Source organism: Phaseolus vulgaris, chromosome 7 (assembly GCF_000499845.2).
Source record: "Phaseolus vulgaris cultivar G19833 chromosome 7, P. vulgaris v2.0, whole genome shotgun sequence".
NCBI classification, from domain to species: Eukaryota; Viridiplantae; Streptophyta; class Magnoliopsida; order Fabales; family Fabaceae; genus Phaseolus; species Phaseolus vulgaris.
Genome location: NC_023753.2, coordinates 22957302 through 22975999, shown reverse-complemented (window position 1 = coordinate 22975999; position 18698 = coordinate 22957302).

The window sequence follows — 18698 nt, the reverse complement described above, 5'->3', positions numbered from 1 at the left end:
AAAAGGCTTGGTATACCAAGTTCAAGACATTATCGCAAAGAAATCAGAGTCAAATATCGAAATTTAAGCGTTCGACAAGAATTAAAACATTGCAAATGTTCTAAGTGTTCAATCTTCCAAGGGTTCATGCCACTCGGCATCTGAAACGTCACTAAATCTCAATCATTAGACCTCTCCGATCAAACAATGTTCACCAAACGATGGTTTTTCAAGAAAGCATGCGTCACATCTCTGACAAATATTAAATAACCCAACAATCACATCTCTCCTTGGGAAGCCCGACAGCCATTTTACGATTCTTAAGAATTTCATCTCTTCGAGCCTGGGGGCAAGTGTACCGGTCAGTATCGGACGAGCCAGTCTCGAGCCTGATGATCGACGAACTGAGTCAAAGAACACCTCAAGTTACACAATAAATAAGAGTAACCACAGTTACAATAGCACTTAATGAGTCACATTCATATCCCAAAATATGTTACAAATATTCTCTATATATTCCAATATACCTATATACCAATATACCTCCCTATTAATCAGGGATCACGATGCATGTCAGTCAATAACTGATATATGGTCCATCATGGCAATGACCCATAACTAACACTATAAATAAAACTTTTTGCGAAGGTGTAAGGTACGTTTTCCGCATTCTACTATAATACACTTAAATCATAGCATTGACTTGAGCGTAAGAGTGCAATCACAGGTACCCTCTGACCGACCGAGCATCAGCCTTGAAGGAAGGAGACTTGAAGGAATCTGAAGATCACCAACATGTCAGCAATTTTGCACCTAATCACAGGTAATATTTAGGCTCCTCCTTGTCCATACCGGTACATGAACTAAATTAATAATTTGTTGAAATCAAATTAGAAATATATCATATATACATAAACTTAATGGAAAAAAATGGTATTATTGTGTGACCGTAGAAACTAAATTTGTAACGTTTAGGTGTATATAAATTAAATATTTTTTATACATGACGAGTTAAATTGGAAATTCGCAATAATCGTGGAGAGAGTTTTTTTTATGTGCATGATACGTTTGTCTCCGAAACTTTTGTTTTCATACTAATCTGGTTTGTTCCAAAAATAATTAAAGTGTAATTAAAAATTATTTTGATTAATAATATAATTCGGTAAAATTGAATTCAACACATTAATCCATTGTGTTTATCTTGATTTTTATAATGATTAATTTATAATTAGAAAATTACATAATATTTAATATTTAAATTTTTTTCGTGATATTATTAGACCAGAGGATTTTCCATTTCAAATTTTTAAATAAATTCACCTATGATCAAATATGAAAATGATAGTTATTTATTAATATAGGAAAAAAATTATATGATTTGAAACCAACTAATAATGTGATTAGTTAATTTTTTTTCTTAACAAATTTGATAATACAATTTTTAACAATTCTTTAAGGTCTATTTGTTTATAGTGATTTACTATTCACAAATAGGAAACAGGGGTATATTATTCATTTGGATTCAAGGATTTACACAAAATAGAAGGGGAAGATATATCTGAGTAGTAAGTATCATTTTCCTTGAAATGAAATGAAGAGAAAGACAGGGAAAGTCAACTCACCATTATAATTTTTCCAATTTTATCCTTTTTACATATATTAATTATTAAATAAATTTAACTAACACAAATATTTTAATAAAATAAAAAAATAATAATTAATAAAATTAATAATAAAATAATTTTTTAATACAAAAATATTTAGTTATATAATAAACAAATTATATAAAAATGATGATTATTATTATAAATATAATAATACTATTTACATTTAATATAAAATTATTTCTAATAATAATTTTTAAATTTATGAATATTTAAATTATTTATTTTTATATAATAATTTAAAATTTCTACATATATTCATAATTTTATATGTAAATTATTTTTCGTCAAGTAACTCATAATTTTTTCAAAATTAATTATTCAATGATATTGGAAATAACTTACATAATTTTAATTCACCCAAATATACACAAAAATACTTAATATTTGATTATTTTATTTTTTAAAAGACAAGAGTAAATTTGTAATCTTATATTTTACATATTTAAAAAAAATCAAAATATTCTCACAACCACATCACATCACTGACAAATTTCAATAAACTTTCCTTACAAATTCACTCTCACATACATCAATCCAAAAACACTAACTTTCTTCACATTTTCCTTTTAATTCACACATCCACTCCCTCAAATCCTCACACTTCCACTCCTCAATCCAAACGCAACCTAAGTGAAAGAAAAAATATTTTGGAGACATTACTCTTCCATGAGACACTATAAATAGTATCTCACTTATTCATATTTTCAATCAGTACATGTTGTACGCAGACTTGAGACTATAAACTTCATCATGTTCCTCCCTTCAAAATCACACATCTTCCACACTATGTTATACATTTTCTAATTAAGTCAACATATGTTGTGATAAGGAATTTTTTTGTCCTATGCAAATAGTTCGTTGCACCAACATAGTTTTTGTTGCGTAATTAGGAGATAATTATTCCATAATTAGTGTAGATTATGTTTTCTATTTATTAAGACAACTTTGATATCTTTTTGGTTATTTGATTTGATTTATATATCTTTAGTTACCTATTATTTTTTGCTTTAATTACCTATTATTTCTTTCCTTAATTAGGTTATAAATAGTCTATAAATTTAGACTGTAATCACATTTGTAAATACATTCAGAAATACATTCAATCTTTTCTTTCAACTTGGTATCACAGCTCTTGATCCTGGGAGAATCTGCTTCTGCATTTTTTCGAGCACCCTTCATTGCTGCAACTTTTTCTTCTGTTGACTGCCACATTGCACCATTGACCGTCGTCTTTGTTGACCACTATCATTAGAATTGGATTTCGTCGATTTGCAAATGTCAGTCACTTTTTAGCTCTCATGAACTCTCTTACTAAGACATCTAGCTCTTGTTCTCTAACCATGAGTGGTAAGAGTTCTAACTTCTTATCCTTTAATGATTTTGGTACTGAAAATATTTGGATTATAAACTCTGGTGTTATTGACTATATGACACCCCATTTCTCTTATTTTTCATCCTACATTGCTTTACCTGGTAACCAACATATTATTGTTGCTAATGGTTCCAATATTTCTGCTATTGGTTGTGGTAACATCCACCTTCAACCTTCATTTCTTTTAAAATTGTGCTTCATGTTCCCAAACTATCTAATAACCTCTTGTTTATTCATAAGGTTATGAAGATTTAAATTTGTGCAATGGTATTTTTTCATTCACATTCTGTTTTCCAGGATCTTGTCACTGGGAAGACGATTGGAATTGTTAAAGAGCAAGGTGGGTTATACTACTTACAGCATGAAGAAAATAAAGAGTGTGTTAGAATATAGGCACTCACTTCTAATCTTTAGCCAGGCCTTGAATCTTGGTCATCCTCTCAGATATGGCTTCAGACATCTTGGTCACCCTCCATTTACTACCCTAAAGTCTTTATTTCCTGTTTTATTTACAAAAGTGTTTGTTAAGTCTTTTCATTGTGCTGTTTTTTAGTTTCCTAAACACCATCTGAAAACCTTTCTTTCAAAAAATGATAGAATTTCTAAACATTTTGATCTTATTCATTCATTGAGATGTATAAGAATATCCACCTATTCCTAATATCTCAGGTGCAAAATGGTTTTTTCATTTATTGATGATTGTACTAAGGTTACATGGATATTCATCATGATAGATAAGTCCAAAGTTTTTCACTTATTTGTCAATTTTTATTGAATGATTCAAACACAATTTGGAAGTCCAATTAAGAAATTGCATTCTGATAGTGGAAGAGAATATGTGAACTAAAACATTTCCATATTCCTTAAGGAAAATGGAGTTATTTATGAACTAACATGTGTGAACACTCCTCAATAAAATGGGGTTGTGAAAGAAAAAAAATTCATCTCCTTGAGGTTACTAGAGTTTTACTCTTCCAAATGTCTATTCCTAGATCTTATCGGGGGAAGTAGACATTACCAAAGAAGAATAATGAGGACAAATATTTTGGAAAATAATATCAGTGAAGGCAACAAGAACCCGTTTGGTCGAACAACAACTTCAATTGTCTGAACTAGAGGTAAGAGCTCATACCCATGAGACTCTTAAGGATACCTTAAATACTGTTTTTGAACCTAACCTATTTGATTTACCTATATCCTCGAGAAAAGAAAAAAGATCTTGTGCCAAATATCCTATATCCTAATTCGTGTCTACAAAAAAACTTTCTATGTAGCACTGAAATTTTCTTTTAGCTATTGATTCTATCAATATTAGAAGCCTTAAAAGATGAGAACTAGGTTCAAGCCATGAATGAAGCAATGGATGCATTAGAAAGGAATGAGACTTGGGAGATTGTAGAGAGACCAAAGGATAAGAAGGCAATGGGTTGTAGGTGGATATACATATTTAAGTATCAGTCTGATGGCACATTGGATTGATATAAGACAAGGTTAGTTGCAAAAGCGTACACCCAAACCTATGTCATCGATTATGTGTAGACTTTTGCTTAAGTGGAAAAAATGAATACAATCGGGATTATTCTCTCCTTGGCAATGCAGTTTGGTTAGGAGATGCATCAATTTGATATTAAAAATGCATTCTTGCATGGAATCTTGGAGGAAGAAATGTACATGGAGATTCCACCTGGTTATGGTGCCACTAATGAAGGGAATAAGGTGTGTAGACTTAAAATAACCCTGTATTTTATTTTATTTTTTTATCACAATAAAGAAGTCCATGTAACAATCACCTCATGCGTGGTTTGTAAGGTTTACTCAAGCTATGATATCTTTGGGATATCAACAAAGACAAGGTGACCATACTCTATCTATAAAACATTCTCAGGATGGTAAAATCACTTTAATTCTGGTCTATGTAGATGATATGATTATTGTAAGTAATGATAAGATTGAAAAACAGACTTTGAGGGATAAACTGTCTGCTCAATTTGAGATAAAGGATCTGTTAGAATATATGGCCTTAAACGAGAGGGGGGTGAATTGTTTAAGAGAGGTTTTTGAAAACTTTTTCAGGTTTAACAAAATTCTTTGTGTGAATCCAGAACAATAATCAAGTTAGCCAAGAATATAAGCAATAAAACAGCAAAGCAACAGAAAAACAATCGGTTGTTTCTTCGAAACAATCGGTTGTTTATACCAGAAAAGCTTAAAATAGAATTTAAATGAGTTCAAAGTAAGAGAGAGATACACCAACAGTTTATACTGGTTCACTCTTAAGCCAAGAGCTACATCCAGTCCTCAGAAAACCACTGGGTAATCCACTAAGTAATCAAACCAAGTTACAACACACAAACCACCAAAGTAGTGACCTTGAACCCTTCAAGAAACACACTCTCTTTGGCAAGACACACAAAGAGTATTGATCTTGACCACCTCAAGAGCACACAACACTCCTTGGCAACACAACACCAAAAATATAGTAGGTTGAGAAGGGATTACACTTGTTCACAGTACAAACTGAAATCAATACAATTGCAATTCTATTCCACTCTCTTTGAAAACCCAAAGCTTGATATGAATGTTCAAATCTTAGAATCAACTTTGTCACAACTGAAAAACTCAAATTTGTTTCTCTAGCTTGTTTGAAAACATAAACAAACCATTTAAATTTTCCAAAGATTGGTCAAAGCAATTAATGAAGGAGCATATTCAGTTGAAAAACATTTAAAGCACATTCAACAACCAAAATAGAATTTTGTTAGGATTTTCAAAGAAACAATCGATTGAAACCACGAAACAACCGATTGTTTGATTTGACAGTTAAGTCAACCAAACTAAAACAGTTTTCAACCTTTTCAAAACTCCTAAGAGTAAAACAACCGATTGATTCGACAAAACAACAGGTTGTTTTTCACTTAGTTGGAAAAACACTTTATATTCTAAAAGGTTTTAAATCACATCAGTTTTAGATTCAACAAAGGAGTGGGTCACATTCTATTCTACCCAGATCCCTCCCAAACATAGCAGCAACACCAGCCTTGCATCAAACACATTGGATTTGGATTCTTCAAAGCACTTGATCACTTTTGATCAACAGTCTCCCCTTATTTGATGAAGACAAATCACTAGTTGCTTGTGTTGATCTTGATTGAATCTGAAACTGTACCTGTAAAACAAAAAGCTATGCAATCCAGAGCATCTCTCATAGCAGGTTATGATCATACATCAACTAGTTTTCTGCATAATCACAAAAGCAGAAAAACCAGCCAAACACAAAGCAAAAAAACAACTTCATACAAACCAATAATGCAGCAAAAATTAAAAACAGAATAATAGCAGAGTTATAACAATTTGTAAGACAACACAAACACCATATTCTCCCCCTATTTGTCTTCCCAAATAGACTCTAGGAAGAGATTAAACAGAAAAGTCCAAAATAAAGAAATACAAATATAGAAAGAACAACAAAGCTTTGACTTTGAAGCTTAACAATCGGTTGTTTCGAAAAATCAACCGGTTGTTTTTCTTTAGTCTTCTTTTCCATACTGCAGCTCAAAAATCTGATTCTGAACAACTTCAATCTGTTCATCAAGAGTTTGAAAACATGTATCCATGCTTTGAAATCTATTATCAAAGTTCTGAAAGTTTGAAACACAAAGATCATGAAGATTCCTTTGATTTTCCGCAAAGCCATCTAGCTTATTCACCATGTAGCTCTCAAAGGAAGACATTGAAGGAGTCCTATCTCCTTGATGTCCAACACTTGTCCCAACACCAAAATCAGTAGCAGGTTGTTCTGCATATGGAATATCCATATCAGCACCTTCAGCATCTTCTTGGTCTTCTTCACCATGTTCAGCATGAAGGCAACTTGAGGAACCACCTTGTTCACCATCCTTACTCACCCATTTTCCATTGATCTTGGTAAAACCCATCTTGCTTAGTGATCCATTGTTCACTTCAAAAGTTGACTTAACCAACTCAGATGTTTCACCCTCAAGATTCATTGTGCATGAGGATTCTTCAAACAACTTTTGTAATATTGAATTTTATTGAAGTCTTCCACCACACCAATGTTCCCTTTGTTGATTCTCAATCCAGCATACTTTAGGCCAGTCACAACAGCCCACACCTCATGAGTGATCTCCATATCCACACCCTTGATATGAGAAACAAGATTGTTACCTTCAAATTTTAAGTTGGTGTAGAAAACCCGAATAAGATCCGGATAGATGTTTCCTTTCATCTCCAATAACCTTTTCAACAGTTGTTCTTTGAGAAGCCTTCTCACATAATCCAGCTTTTGACTCTTCAATTAGCTAAAAGAGACAACTTTTGGGTTGTTTATCACTTTTCTACTTGTTTCAAAGCGATATTTCTCAATCAATTCATTGTCTCCTGAAAACCAGCCCTCAAGACGTCCTCCTAATCTCACATCTTTGGTTTTAATCCTTTTTTATGTTGGAGGAGTGGAATCCATGGAATCAGAATGAGAAAAAGCACACACAAAGAAGAGTATGAGATGCAGCAAGAGATGAGCCAATGGGTTGTTTTTGTGAAGGAAAACAGCTGTAGAGGGTTTTATAGCAAAACAAAATCCCTTTTTTATCCTTTGGTTGAAGTGGGTTTCAGTCTTCAAGATAGAAATCTGGTCCAACTTTTGCACAGAAAAACGTCAGCCCAGAGCAGAAAATCACATGGTCAGCACATGTGACTTTGACTAGACATAAAGGCACTAGGATTTCCAATATATGGAATATATTCCTTTATGACAAGAAGTAACCTCCTTCAGAAACAAATACGACTTTCATGACTGCTTTATTGACTCAAAATTTCTTTAAGATTGAAATCTGTAAAAGATAGAATTCATAAAGAAATTAAATCTATTTATGCAGTGCTGTCAGAGAAGAAACAATTGGTTGTTTCGAGAAAACAATCGGTTGTTTTTTTGCAGCAGTAACAGTGTATGAATTTTAAGCAAAAAACATAGAAGAGTTTAAAAATGCAATTGTTCATATGCAGATGAAGAATTTAATATGAATTTATAATAGAAAAGCAGAGACAAGGAAGGTCTTATCCTTTTGTCTTGAAGTTCCTTCAATGAGTCATTGTTTGTGATCAAGAATGCTTCTTTTGGATTTCAAGATATCTTGAGCTGGTACATACCCTTAGTTCAGTTCCAGACACTTCTTTTCTTCCAAAAGCTTGATCAGATAACTCAAGACTTCATGGTTCTCTTAGTATCCCTGCAACATAATGAATTCAAGCAACAAGATTTGGTCCCCTTACAAATATGGGTCCTTTTGATTCAGCTTTATCATTGGAAACCTCACAACCTTTGGGAATCCATTTCAAAATACCTTTAGGAACAAAATATTTCCCAATTTTACAGAATCTAACTGAGTGGTCTCTCTTCATGCAGTAAAAGCATGTAACAACCGGTTGTTTCAATCTTTCAATCGGTTGTTTTTCTGGCACTTTTGAAAAAGGCTTTGAAATCCCATTTTTCTTGTTTTCAGGATAAAACCCCAAACCAGATTTTCCAAAAACAAATTTTTGGGATGCCAAGACAGTTTCAAAGTTGGATTTACCCTTTGAAAGTTTATCCACAATTCTTACAAGATAGTGGACTTTACTCTCAAGAGTTTTACAATTTTTACAAATCTTGGAGTCACTCAAGTGAGAAGAATTTTTGTAATGCATTTCAAGTTTTTAAAAATCAATTTTTGACTTTTCCAATTCTTCTTCAAGAGTCTTGACTCTGTTTTCAAGCCAGTTATTCAACCCTTTCAATCGGTTGTTTGAGAGAGCCAATCGGTTAACTTCTTCATGAGTTTCTTTAAAAGCTTGAAGTAATTGGTTATAATTTTCAGCACTTAAGGAAGCACAAGAACTTACACTGCTTGAGATGCTTGAATCATCATCTCCTTCTACCATTAAAAATAGATGGGCTTTTTCATCTTCACTAGATGAGGAGCTTGATGAAGAGACTTCATTTTCATCCCAAGCAATATATGCTCTTTTTGATTTCCCTTTCTTTTCCCTATTGCTTGACTTCTTTTCCTTGCCTTCTTTATTTGGGCAATCAGATTTTATATGCCCTTGTTCTCCACAACCAAAGCAAGTATAATTGTTAGAATTGAAATCATTAGTTTTCTTGTTTCCATACCTTTCTTGTTGGATTCTTTGTTGCGGTTTCTCTTCAAGAATTTGCTGAACTTTTTGGACAACAAGCTAAGATTTTCTTCCTCACTTTCATCACTTGAGTCTTGCTTATTCTTGTGCTTGGCAACTTTCAAGGCAATGTTCCTCACATGCTTGTCTTCACTTTCTTGAACATTGAGTCTATTCATCTCCAACTCATTTTCTCTAAGCTTTCCAAACAAGGAGGTTGAGTCAAAGATGTCAAGTCCTTTGATTCAGAAATAGCCGTGACTTTAGGTTGCCAAGATCTATCAAGACACTTGAGAATCTTGATGTTTAGCTCCTCTTTGTCAAAGGTTTTTCCAAGACTCATTAGATGGTTGATGATGTGAGTGAATCTCTTTTGAACTTCAGCAATCGATTCTCCTTTGAGCATTCTAAACATCTCATACTCTTGTATTAAAGTATGTTTCCTTGCTCTCTTCACATCATTTATTCCTTCATGGGTGTCTTCTAGAGTATCCCACATTTCTTTAACCGATGCACATTGTGAGATCCTGAAAAATTCATCCGAATTCAAAGCAGATCTTATGATATTCTTGGCAATGCAATCAAACTTGGCCTTTTTATTTTTAGCATCAGTCCATTGGGACCATGGTTTTTCAATAGAAGATCCATCCTTTTCAAATTTAGGAATAAAAGGGTCTTTTTCAATTGCATCCCAAATTCCTTTATCAAGAGATTCAACAAAGATTTTCATTCTAACTTTCCAAAACTGATAATTCAAACCAAAAAACAAGGGTGGCCTATTAATTGAGGCACCCTCCCCAAAAGGAAATTTTTCAGCCATAGAAAAAAGATTTTAGGATCAAACTTGAATATATTTCAAGTACCAAGCTCTTGATGCCAATTGTTAGAATATATGGCCTTAAACGAGAGGGAGGGGTGAATTGTTTAAGAGAGGTTTTTGAAATCTTTTTGAAGTTTAACAAAATTCATTGTGTGAATCCAGAACAGAGATCAGGTTAGCCAAGAACATAAGCAATAAAACAGCAAAGCAACAGAGAAACAATCGGTTGTTTCTTTGAAACAATCGGTTGTTTATACCAGTAAAGCTTAAAACAGAATTTAAATGAGTTTGAGGGTAAGAGATAGATACACCAACAATTTATATTGGTTCACCCTTAAGCCAAGAGCTACATCCAGTCCCTAGAAAACCACTGGGTAATCCACTAAGTAATCAAACCAAATTACAACACACAAACCACCAAAGTAGTGACCTCGAACCCTTCAAGAAACACACTCCCTTTGGCAAGAGACACCAAGAGTATTGATCTCTACCACCTCAAGAGCACACAACACTGCTTGGCAACACAACACCAGAAATACAGTAGGTTGAGAAGGGATTACACTTGTTCACAGTACAAACTGAAATCAATACAATTGCAATCCTATTCCACTCTCTTTGAAAACCCAAAGCTTGATGTGAATGTTCAAATCTTAGAATCAACTTTGTCACAACTGAAAAGCTCAAATTTGTTTCTCTTGCTTGTTTGAAAACATAAACAAACCATTTATATTTCCCAAAGATTGGTCAAAGAAATTAATGAAGGAGCGTATTCAGTTGGAAAACATTTAAAGCACATTCAACAACCAAAATAGAATTCTGTTAGGACTTTCAAAGAAACAATCGGTTGAACCATGAAACAACCGATAACCAAACTAAAACAGTTTTCAACCTTTTCAAAACTCCTAAGAGTAAGACAACCGATTGATTCGATAAAACAACAGGTTGTTTTTCACTTAGTTGGAAAAACACTTTATTTTCTAAAAGGTTTTAAATCACATCAGTTTTAGATTCAACAAAGGAGTGGATCACAGTCTATTCTACCCAGATCCCTCCCAAACACAGCAACAACACCAGCCTTGCATCAAACACATTGGATTTGGATTCTCCAAAGCACTTGATCACTCTTGATCAACAAGATCTTGGGAAGTTGAAGTACTTCCTTGGGATAGAGGTTGTTTACTCTTGACAGAAAATCTTTGTTCCCCAAAGTAAATACGTCCTTGATCTCCTCAAAGAGACTTGTAAGTTGGGTTGTAAAAGCACTAGAGTGCTAGTAGAGAAAAATCATTGGATTAGGAATGATGAGGAAAGCCCAAAGGTGGAGAAGACACAATATCAAAGACTTGTTGGGAAGCTCATATATCTATCACACACTGGGTCAGACGTAGCCTATGTAATTAGTGTGGTTAGCTAATTCATGCAAGATGGCATGGAATTGTAAAGGACATTATCTATCACAAGGGTCCTCCCGTGGACTCTTGGAACTCTTTAAAGGATCATATGCGCGCTAGGTTTGTGCCCCCACATTTTAGGAAAGACCTCATGTTGAGACTCCAACGGTTTCAACAAGGCACGCTAAATGTGGATGAATATTATAAGGAGCTTGAGACGCTTGTGCTTAAAATTGAATTAGAAGAAAGTGAAGAAGCCATGGTTGCTAGGTTTGTGAGTGGTCTTAGGAAGGATATTCAAGACATTGTTGAGTTACAAGAGTATTCATCATTGGGCTCTTTAGTTCATCTTGCAATGAAGGTGGAAGCCCAACTTGCTAAGAAAAACTCTTTTAAAAATGCTTCCAATGATGGATACTACTCCAAGTCTTGGAGAAACAAAACTTCTTTTTCTAAACATCCTTCCAAAGATTCTTCTTTCAAACCCAAGGAATCTAAGCCATCAACTTCTAGACCTAAGTCTCCCACTAGAACATCTAACACTAAATGCTTTAAATGTATGGGTTATGGTCATATTGCTGCAAATTGTCCTTCCAAACGAAGTATGTACATGCATGAGGGCATTGTAGTTAGTGAGCATGATTCGGATTCTCCAAAGCATTCATTGCATTCTCATACATCTAGTGAGGAAGAGAGCGAATGTCCACTTGAAGGGGACTTGTTAGTTGTGAGAAGACTTCTTGGACAAGTTTCACAACCTTTTGATGAAAGTCAAAGGGAAAATATTTTCCATACAAGATGTCTTATTCAAAACAACATTTGTTCCTTGATAGTGGATGGGGGTAGTTGTGCAAATGTGGCTAGTACAAGAGTAGTAGATAAGCTTGGATTGCCTACTATCTCTCATACAAAGCCCTACAAGTTACAATGGCTTAGTGAAGTAGGAGAAATAATTGTTAATAAACAAGTCCTCATCCATTTCTCCATTGGAAAATACAAAGATGAGGTATTATGTGATGTTGTGCCCATGGAAGCCACTCATGTTCTTTTGGGAAGGCCTTGGCAATTTGATATAAAAGTTTTACATGATGGCTTTACCAACAAATTATCTTTTGAATTCCATGGTCACAAGGTTACTTTAAAATCTCTCTCTCCAAGAGAAGTCCATGAGGACCAAGTTATCATGAAGAAAAAGAGGGAGAGTGAAAAAGATAAAAAAGATAAAAAAGATAAGAGTTCTAAGCCTACACTCCTTGTGTCTAGGCGTGACATTGAAAGGGAAATAGTGGCTCATCATCCTCTTTTTTTAGCCATCCCTAGAACTCTTAGCATAGAATCACTTGTTGATAGTCCTCATTGCTTGGAAAATTTGGTAGAAGAGTTCAAAGATGTGTTTCAAGATCCTCCAAATGGACTTCCACCTTTGAGAGGGATTGAGCACCAAATTGATTTGATACCGGGCTCTTCTTTACCAAATCGTCCCGCATATAGGACCAATCCAAGTGAAACCAAGGAAATTCGCCAACAAGTTGAGGCTTTGATTGAGAAAGGGTGGGTGCAAGATAGCATGAGTCCTTGTGCTATGCCTATCATCTTAGTGCCAAAAAAGGATGGCACATGGCGAATGTGTTCGGATTGTAGGGCCATAAATAACATAACCATTAAGTATAGGCATCCCATACCTAGACTAGATGATTTGTTGGATGAATTACATGGTTCTAAAATCTTTTCAAAGATTGATCTTAAAAGCGGCTACAATCAAATCCGTATCAAACCGGGTGATGAATGGAAGACGGCTTTTAAGACCAACTTTGGTTTATATGAGTGGTTAGTTATGCCTTTTGGTTTAACTAATGCACCAAGTACCTTCATGCGCCTCATGCATCATGTTCTTAGACCTTTCATTGGTAAGTTTGTTGTGGTTTACTTTGATGACATTCTCATTTATAGCTTATCTTTGAATGACCATAGGTTGCATGTTAGGCAAGTTTTGGAAACCCTTAGGAAGGAACATTTGTATGTTAACCTTGCTAAATGTATGTTTGCTCTTGATCATATAGAATTCCTAGGGTTTGTTGTGAGTTGTAAAGGGGTCCATGTGGACAAAACAAAGGTGGTGGCCATTCAAAATTGGCCTACACCGAAATCTTTGAATGAGGTCCGAAGTTTTCATGGGCTTGCTTCTTTCTATAGAAGATTTGTCCCAAACTTTGGTACCATTGCCGCACCACTCAATGACATAGTGAAAAAGGATGTGGTCTTTCATTGGGGAGAAGCACAACAAAATGCTTTTAATACTTTGAAAGAAAAATTGACTAATGCTCCCATCTTGGCCCTTCCTAATTTCACTAAGACATTTGAGATTGAGTGTGATGCTTCAAGCATAGGTATTGGGGCTGTTCTCCTTCAAGAGGGCCACCCCATAGCCTATTTTAGTGAGAAATTGAAGGGAAGTCATCTCAACTATTTCACCTATGATAAGGAATTATATGCACTTGTTAGGGCTTTGTTTACTTGGCAACACTATCTTTTTCCCAAAGAGTTTGTGATACATAGTGATCATGAATCTCTTAAATATTTGAAAAGCCAAAACAAACTTAACAAAAGGCATGCTAAGTGGGTGGAATTCATTGAGCAATTTCCTTATGTGATCAAACACAAGCAAGGCAAAATAAATATTGTGGCGGATGCTCTTTCTAGAAGATACACCTTGCTAAATCTTTTAACCTCTCAATATCTTGGTTTTGATCACATTAAGGAACTTTATCATGATGACCTTGATTTTTCTCTCCTCTATCAAGAGTGTCTTAAGGGAGGACACAAAGACTTTTTTTATTCAAGATGGCTTTCTTTTTAAGGGAAAAACGTCTTTGTGTTCCCCAATGCTCTATTAGATTATCTCTTGTTAGAGAAGCTCATGAGGGGGGCTTAATGGGACATTTTGGGGTTGCTAAAACTTTGGATGTGTTGCATGAACATTTCTTTTGGCCTCATATGCATAAACATGTTCATAGTTTGTGTGATAAATGCATCGCTTGCCGCAAAGCTAAATCTAAAATGCATCCCCATGGTCTTTATACTCCTCTTCCTATCCCTTCAATGCCTTGGGTAGATATATCTATGGATTTCATCTTAGGCTTACCCAAGACATCAAAGGGAAAGGACTCCATTTTTGTGGTAGTGGATCGTTTTTCAAAGATGGCTCACTTTATTCCTTGCCACAAAGTGGATGATGCATGCCACATTGCAAACCTCTTCTTCCAAGAAGTGGTTCGCTTGCATGGGATTCCTAGGTCTATAGTGTCCGATAGAGATCCTAAGTTCTTGAGTCACTTTTGGAAGACCTTGTGGGGCAAGCTTGGAACTAAGCTTTTTATTTTCTACCACTTGCCACCCACAAACTGATGGTCAAACCGAGGTGGTGAATAGAACTTTGGGACAACTATTGAGATGCTTTATTTCGGGGAATCCTAGAGTGTGGGAGAATTTACTACCCCATGTTGAGTTTGCATATAACCGAGTAGTAAATTCTACCACCTCTCATTCTCCTTTTGAGGTAGTCTATGGGTTTAATCCCCTAACACCTCTTGATCTTCTTCCTATTCCCCTTCTTGAAGATGTCTTGTGCAAAGATGGGGATGAAAAGGCTTCTTTTGTGAAAACTTTGCATAAAGACATCAAGAAGAGAATTGAGAAGAAGGTTGGCAAGTATGCTGAACTTGCCAATAAAAGGAGAAAAGCATTGTTGTTTGATGAGGGCGATTGGGTTTGGCTTCATTTGAGGAAGGATCGTTTTCCTACTCAAAGGAAGTCCAAACTAATGCCTCGAGGGGATGGACCTTTCCAAGTCCTCAAGAGGATTAATGACAATGCTTATGAGTTAGATATGCCTGATACATTCTTAGGTAGTCATACTTTTAATGTCAGCGATCTAACTCCTTTTTCTGTAGGTCTCCAGAATTCGTGGTCGAATTCTCTCCAACTCGGGGAGTATGATGGAGATCAAGCTCAAGAGAACATGGAGGCCACTCATCAAGCTCAAGAAGAGGTGGAGGCACAAATGGAGGACGCCCATGGAGGTCAAAGTCCACCTCAAAGGATTACAAGAAGCATGTTCAAAGCTTTGGGAGCTAGAGGACATTTATTTTCTCTTTTTGTAGTTTCTTTAGTTGAAGGTGCTTAGAGGGAAACTTTAGAAACCTCTTTTGTTATAGCATCTTTTAGGCTTTAGTTAGGAGCTTTAGGGGGGTGTATTAGTAGATAGGTGTAGGAGTAGAATAGGGGGTGCCAAAGTGAAGGAAAGGATCACACCTTCCTTGCTTTGCAAATAGGCGCCGGTTCTAGATTGATTTGGAGGGAATTTTGAATTGTTTTAGCTTTCATTTTTCAGCACCTTAGGCTATAAATAGAGGTGCCTTCCTTGTAAAATTCAGATTTGAATTTATCTAAAGAAACTATACTCAAAATTGGAGTGAGCATTTGGAGAGCTTTTGAGCCTTCTACTCTAGTCTTATCTTGAAGGACCATGGTTTCCTCAAGTGGCGGCTTGCACACTCATCTAGGAGCATCCATACTTCTAGTGGCGTGATCATCCAACCATTCTTCCATCTTCATGAGCATTCTCTTCTCCTTCCTTTCTTCTTCTTCAATTGTTCATGTTGCCTTGTGTTTTGAGTTGTTTTAGTTTCGGTTCTTTCAATTTCCAGCACCTATATTTTGTTTTGTTTCTTAATTCTGTTCGGTACAATTGATTTTGGTTTAATTCTGTTCGGTCTTTTCTTTTTAAATTCCTTTGTTGATTCAATTTGACAATATTTGGTTCATCCAAATGAGTTTGGGATTTGGTACTTGTTATTGGTGAGTTCTTGACTTAGAACCATGATCCAACTCTAAGAAAAGTGTCTCTATATTTTCCAGCTCAAGGTGATTCCTAAAAATGTCAAGAATCTTGTTCTATGTGGCTATTGGAATCACATCACTATGTAATTAGTGTGGTTAGCTAATTCATGCAAGATCTAATAGAAAGACACTTGGAAGCAGTAAATAGAATTATTCTGTACTTAAAAACCTTTCTAGGGAAATGATTGATATTAAAAAAAAGGGAAAATTTATCCATGAAAGTATATACTGATGTTGACTATGCATGATCAATTCTTAATAGGAGATCCACCATAGGCTATTACATGTTCTTGGGTGGAAATTTGGTGACATGGAGGAGAAAGAAAACAAAATATAGTTGCAAGATCAAGTGCAAAGGCAAAATTTAGAGTCATGGCTCAAAGAGTTAGGGAACTATTATGGATGAAGATCATACTCAATGACCTCAAAGTAAAATATGAAGCCCGTATGGGACTGGAGTGTGATGTTAAGTCTGTCATCAGTGTTGAACACAATCCAGTTCAACATGACCAAACAAAGCACGTAAAGATAAATTGACATTTCATTGAGGAGAAGTTGGATAATCATCTTATAGCCACTTAGTACATCCCTTCAAGACTATAATTGACATATATGTTCACTAAGAGACTTCCCACAAAACAGTTCAAAGATCTTACTTGTAAGTTGGGAATAATAGGTATATATTCAACAGCTTGAGGGAGAGTGTTGCGTAATTAGGAGATAAGTATTCCATAATAAGTGCAAATTTCGTTTTCTATTTATTATGACAGGTTTGATATCTTTTGGTGATTTCGTTTGATTTGTATAACTTCAATTACCTATTATTTCTTGCTTTAATTACCTATTACTTCTTGCTTTAATTACTTATTATTTATTTCCTCGATTAGGTTGTAAATAGTGTATAAATTTAAATTGTAATCACATTTGTAAATACATTAAAAATACGTTCAATCTTTTTCTTTCAATTGTTTTCATTCCCATGAGTGTCATCCAAATTCTCATGTTGCTCACCTTAAGTTGTTGTTGTGCTCACATGGTATATAATCTGCAAAAGCTTTCTATGAGCAGAACGTTTACCTACCATTTATCCCACTAGAATTTGGATACTTTCCATCACTTAACTTTCTTGTTATGATATTATCAAACCATTCAATTTGATTTTATCTTCCACACACATTCCTTAAACCTCAACCAAATTTAGTTTTTTTTTTCATTTTTTTCAACTCCTATTAAGTTTGTTTAATTACCATGTTTAAAGAGCAACACTGATATGAATCCAAATAGAAATGACAGTAAAATTGGAAATTTAGGGTTACGGAACGGAATAAATTCAAAATAGTAACAATAAAAACATGGATAAAGGAAGGCGCCACAAACAAAGTTTGATAAGCCTAAGGATGATCGCCACAAGAATTGGTGAATTCTTGATAAGATCGCAAGATGCAGGAAAAAAATCCTAGCAGAGAAATACTCTCTCTTAAAATTGCCAAAATATTTGTCCCTCATTCTGAGTTCCAACAGTATATAAATACAAATTTAGCTATAGGTCTTTTCTTGTTTGTAAGAAAATAAGACGAAACTACAATCCTTATATTTCAAGAAGGGTCATTTACCCCAGTGGTTAAGGTGATACTTTCCATCTAGTTAAGACGAATCTACCGATTGAATCCATCAAAGGAACAAGATAAACCGAATAGAAACTTAAAACAGCACCTAGAACAAGAATAAACGGTAGAAATTGAAGACCAAGCTAAACTACCGATTGGAAATGAAAATGGAGATGAAAGAAGATGAAACTTAAGTGATTGAAGACCGCTGGAATGGAATTTGGAGTTGCTCCCGCCACTTGGTGATGGAGTTCCAAGATGAGTGAAGGAAGTCGCCACTTGAAGCTCTCCAAAAGCTCACAAGACGAGACTAAGCAAGGAGATCCAAATCTCACACAAATCTCTCTCCAAATGAGTAGAGTTTCTCTATATCAATTATCCAATTCTGAATTTACAAGAGCCCAACCTCTCTATTTATAATAGAAGAGGGCTGAAATGAAACACAAATGAAACTCAAAGTTCCCTCCAAATTCAAATGCAAATTGGTGCCACCTAGTCATGAAGTAAGTGTGACTCCTTTCCTATTTTCAGCACCTCCTAAAATGCGTCTACACCCCCTAACTATTCACACTCTTTATTTAATATTCATACCTCCTACAACTATACAAAAGTAATTCAAATGATGCTCTTTTATTTAATGTTTGGCCTTGCCCCTCAAGGTTTGGACTTGGGCTTTCTTGGGCTTGGGCTTTGGGCTTGGGCCTCATCTTTTGCAAAGACTAATAAGAAGAACTTTAAATGCTTTGGCCCTTGTCCATTTCTTCTATTGATAACATCTTTTTGATTCTC